The sequence below is a fragment of the Haplochromis burtoni genome, unplaced genomic scaffold (assembly GCF_018398535.1).
Source record: "Haplochromis burtoni strain Fernald_Lab_line unplaced genomic scaffold, NCSU_Asbu1 Contig_1939, whole genome shotgun sequence".
NCBI classification, from domain to species: domain Eukaryota; kingdom Metazoa; phylum Chordata; class Actinopteri; order Cichliformes; family Cichlidae; genus Haplochromis; species Haplochromis burtoni.
The window spans coordinates 10,023-15,112 of NW_024584300.1; the positions used below are offsets into that span (position 1 = coordinate 10,023).

The window sequence follows — 5,090 nt, forward strand, 5'->3', positions numbered from 1 at the left end:
CTGCACAAAGACTGTTAAGCAGGAGGACGAGGACACTCCTCCCAATAAGAGACAGATTGTTGCAACCCAAAGTGACTGATAACAAGTTTGCACTGATGAAAAACAGAGAGAGACAAAGTACTACAACAGGACGGTGAAGGACATGGACACATTAAACCCAGGGGACTTGGTGCGAGTCCAACCTTTTGAACCACACGTCTTATGGACCAAGGCTAGAGTGTGTAACACTCTGGGAAACAGATCCTGTGATGTGGAGTTGGACAACGGCAGAGTCCTCAGAAGGAATCGTCGCCATCTGAGGCGAGCTGGGGAGGTCAAAAAAGACATGTCAGTACATCTCCAGCCTCAGGGACAGAACATTACTGCGCCGACACAGAACAAAGAGAACACACAAAACAGCACCACCAGGTCAGGACGGGTAGTACTACGACCTGGATATCTGCAGGACTATGTATGCAATTAAGGGGTAATCTGTGAGTTATATGTTGTGATTTGTTTACTGGTTAGAGAACAGAACAAAACATCTGTGATAATATTTTGAGTTATGGCTTTATGATCTGTTTACTTGTTTGGAAGAAAAAAAAAGAGGAAAAGAGACAAAAATGAAAAAAAAAAGAATAAAAGTAATAATAAAGGAAAATGGAAAGAAAGCTAAAAAAGTAGGTGGAAGGAAGAAATTTTTATTTTTGAAGAAAATGGTGTCCAACAAAGAAATGTCATATCTAAGTTTTGTTCCAGTTGCAAACTGAGTTCTCAACTTATGAATAGTTCATTGTCTTTGTAAAAGAAAAGGGATGTAGCAATGGGAATTGCATTTACCCATGTGTAGCGCCCGGAGTCTTGAGAGTGAGGTGAGAAGTAGAGACTCATGACTGTTTATTAAGAGTTTAATAAAAGTTTACCTCGGAGGAGGGAAAGTTCACTACTCCTTGTCTCTGCTTAGTGTTGAGAGACTAGGAGTAGTCTGACAAATAATGAAGTCCCCCTGCTTCAAGTAAAACATTTAATTGAGGCAGCAGCCTAAACAAGCTGCAGTTAATTAAGTGCTTGTTTTTCATGTCAGAGGAGCGAGCATAAACGTTCTAACACTTGCTAAACTGCAGCTACTTTTAAACACTGCACTGACAAAATTGTCTTCATGAAAAGCTTTTTAATGACATTTATTTTCTGGTAGGGGTAGTTGGTCACAATTGGAGTTGTTCAATGTGCAAAGAGAAAGGTTTTTGTGTTAGTACTTAAAGGCAGCTTTTTCCATAACCCATCATTTCAAACAAGCTTTGGAGGATGCGGGCATTAATCCCACTACCTGTCGCATGCGAAATGAGCGCTCTACCATTTGAGCTAATCCCCCTCTGCTTGCAATTGACATATGTCACATGATCTGTGGTGTTTCAGAGCTGCACATATGCAGTCTAGAGTACAGACACACCAGGGCTTTGCTTATGAACCTAGAACTGGGAACTAGAATGCTACTCACGCAGACAACTGACTGTGACCGTGGAGTGCTAGAAGAAGGAACTATCCCAGTAAAATTTCCAGAAGCAAAGCTCACGTGTCCATTCTCTGCACTGCGCATCTGCAGCTCTACAACGCCACAGCATGTGTGATCAGTTAAAGGTCACTAAAGTAGACTCGTCTTAGAGTACTGCACCTCTAGTTATTAAGTTAAACATGTAAACAGGGTGACCCAAGGTCTCACAATGGTTTGATCCCAAACCTCTGCTGATAATGACCCATGCCTTTTTTCAGTAAATGGTAAAAGTTACTACACTCCTCCCTCTTCTCATTTGCTGTGGTTGATGCTGTGGGATATGATTTATTTTTGGTCCTGCGTCAATACACAGTCCGAAAATATCTGTTCGATTGACCAGATTAATTTTACTTTCATCTCTGAAACACGCTATATGTATTTGCTGGTGATTCACTTCAAAGTCCAACCTTTCTTACACATTACACATTTTAAGACTATTTATCAGTGTGTGGTGACGTCACTTGGCGTAGTCTCATGTGGGGGATTAGCTCAAGTGGTAGAGCGCTTGCTTAGCATGCGAGAGGTAGCGGGATCGATCCCCGCATCCTCCAAAAGACTTTGTTTTAGGCATCGTCACATCGTTTGCACAGTGAAATCCCTCTCATCACCTACCCGGAAAGTTTAGTTTAACGTCTGGGTTTGTTCAAAATCACTACCCTTTCAGCTTGTTTGTGGCCAAAATTGTCCAGGTCTGTAATTTTTTATTATTTTTATGATTTTTGCCATTTTTCTGCATAAAGCTTTTAACTAACTTCAGTTCTTTCCATAAATATAAAATAGTTATTAATTTTTTACATTTTTGACCCTTTAAAAACCAGTTTGATTGTCCACTGCACTAGATGGAAGACAACCTCAAATCTCACAATTATATATATTTGCAGTGCTACTGGAATTTCTTGTATTATTAATAGTACATTAATAGACATGTAATTTATTCACATCAACATTGATTATAATGCATAGTTATTTTTGTGAAGGGAGAGCAAAAACATAAAAACTCCCTCTCAGCTTGTTCGTGGCCAAAAATGACCCATGCTTTTTTTCAGTAAATGGTAAATGTTACTACACTCCTCCCTCTTGTAATTTGCTGTGGTTTATGCTGTGGGATGTGATTTATTTTTTGGTGCTGCGTCTCCAAGAAGAGAATAAAAAGTCCAAAAATATCTGTTCAATAACCAAAATTAATTTTACTTTCATCTCTGAAATACTCTTTCTTATACATTACGCATTTTAAGACTATTTATCAGTGTATGATGACGTCACTCTGGGTAGTCTCGTGTGGGGGATTAGCTCAAATGGTAGAGCGCTCGCTTAGCATGCGAGAGGAAGCGGGATCGATGCCCGCATCCTCCAAAGAATATTGTTTTAGGTATCGTCACAAAAACATATATGTTTGCACAGTGAAATCCCTCTCATCACTTACTCGGACAGTTCAGTTTAACCCTCTGGGTTTGTTCAGAATCACTATCCTTTCAGCTTGTTCGTGGCCAAAATTGTCCACCAACATATTAGGTCTGTAATTTTTATTAATTTTTGTATTTTTATTATTTTTAAACCCCTTGTTTACATTTACAAAATGCTATAAAATTAATATATCTTTAAAAAAAATCCACTTTCATTGACTTGATTTTCATTCAAATTCAGAACTTTAACCCTTTAAATACCAGATAGATCACATAATCCTAGGAACTCATAAATGGAAAAAATCATAAAATCGTATTTGTATTTGCTGATGATTTAGTTTCACAGTCCAACCTTTCTCACACATTTTAAAACTATTTATCGGTGTCTGGTGACGTCACTCACTGACTGATTCAAGCGGCTGGTGTTATTATTGGCCACCAGATGCCACCAAAGACGATGGTGCTAAAAAGTAATGAACCTTTGAGTAATGAACACTTTTCTATACAAGCTTCAGTGTTTCAGAAAACTTAATTTGGCCAACACTAGTAACCTCATACACATAAAACTTAGAGTGTATTCAAAGTAAATAAAGTTTATTTATTTATTATACAGACTTTAAAGATAAACATTTTCTGTTGATGTAAAACTCTAATGTTAGAGCACTTGCTTCACATGCACAGGCAGTTAAAAAGAAAAAAAAGTTGGCAGACAGTAAATCTAGTTTAGGGTAAGTCTTTCTTTAACAGTGACTATTTTACTCCTCCATTGTTTTAGGGTGATAAATGAAAAAATATAGAGAGCCCATCCTTTAGCTCTGTATAAGCACAGTGCTGAGTCTAGACACATGGGGGCATTGCATGTGGACCTTTAGAAAAAATGCATCTCAACTGTTCTGATACTCCTGACGCATTCGGGATCACTACAGGTTTTCGAGAAGGCAGCTGTCCTTCTCTCCTGGATCGGCTGGAGCTTTCTTTAGGTGCCTTCCCAGCTTTGACAAAAGTCCAGCTGAGACAACCACATTTACTCAGGGCCTTCTTCATGTGATGTTCTTCTGCTTCTCTGGGCACTGTGTCTGTGGGGATGGTGTTCGCTCTCGGTTGTAGCATCCTGATGACAACCAGTTTATGCTCCACTGGATGATGAGAGTCAAACCTTAAATACTGATCCGTATGCGTAGGTTTACGGTACACATCAGCTTTTAGATGTCCCCCATTACTGATGGAAATGTCACACTCTAAGAAGGCTAACCTGCCACTTCAGACAGTCTTTCACCCTCTTCCTGTAGCCACTTCCTGAGTCTCGTTTCAGGGGCTCATAAGTATTTTCGTCACTGAGCAGTGACAAAATGTTCTCATGATAGTCTTGCTGGTTTAGCGAAACTATGCACCTACCTTTGTCTGCCTGAATGGTGATAATGTTGTTGTCATTACTAAGTGATGTGAGTGCCTTCCTGTCCTCCATGCTGATGTTGGATGCTGGGGGGTTTGCGTTGCTGAGACAGGCTGAAACTTTCGCCCGTAGTTGCTCTGCTTCCACATCTGCAATGTTGTTGTTTCAAATTGCTGTTTCTGTGACTGTGATGAGTTCCACTAGCGGGATTTGTTTTGGCGTCACAGCAAAATTCAAACCTTTAGCAAGGATGTTTTTCTCTGTTTGGGTGAGCTGTCTGTCAGACAAATTCTTCACCTACTTGTCCACATACTCGGTATGGCATCCTTCTCTCTTCTGGCCGCTGAGGACACTCTTTGTATTTTGCTGTGGTTTCCGACATACAATAAGTAATTCAAACGTCCTTTGTTGACGGTTTTTAGACTTCCCGTGCTGTGCTAGACGAGCCTTCTCGGTGAATTCAAACACCTTTTTAAGAGTATTCTCATCTAAAAGCATTAAAAGTGACTGTCAGATCCACTCCTCTTCAGATTTTAAAACGTCGATGGTCAAATTTGTTTGCCATACAGTATATCATGATTACTAGTTGTCGTGCAAATTGTTGTGCTATAGATCTGTGAACTTTAAAATGTTTAACAAAAAAGCCTATTTGAAATCATTACAAGTCTAACAGAATAAAATGGTTACCCTCAGATGCTAGGTTTTTTCTCCTCTTGGTTTGTTTATAGAAAAAGGAAAAATTTGTAAAAGGTCAGTTTCATTG

The 5,090-nt window shown here is 39.3% G+C and overlaps 2 non-coding genes across 2 annotated transcripts; both read left to right on the forward strand.

Annotated features, from left to right (window-relative positions):
• The first annotated feature begins 2,009 nt into the window (after window positions 1-2,009).
• Window positions 2,010-2,082, forward strand: trnaa-agc. Its single transcript has one exon. It is a non-coding gene; the product is annotated as a tRNA-Ala (tRNA).
• A 729-nt stretch (window positions 2,083-2,811) lies between these two features.
• On the forward strand, window positions 2,812-2,884 carry trnaa-agc. Its single transcript has one exon. It is a non-coding gene; the product is annotated as a tRNA-Ala (tRNA).
• The last annotated feature ends 2,206 nt before the right edge of the window (window positions 2,885-5,090 follow it).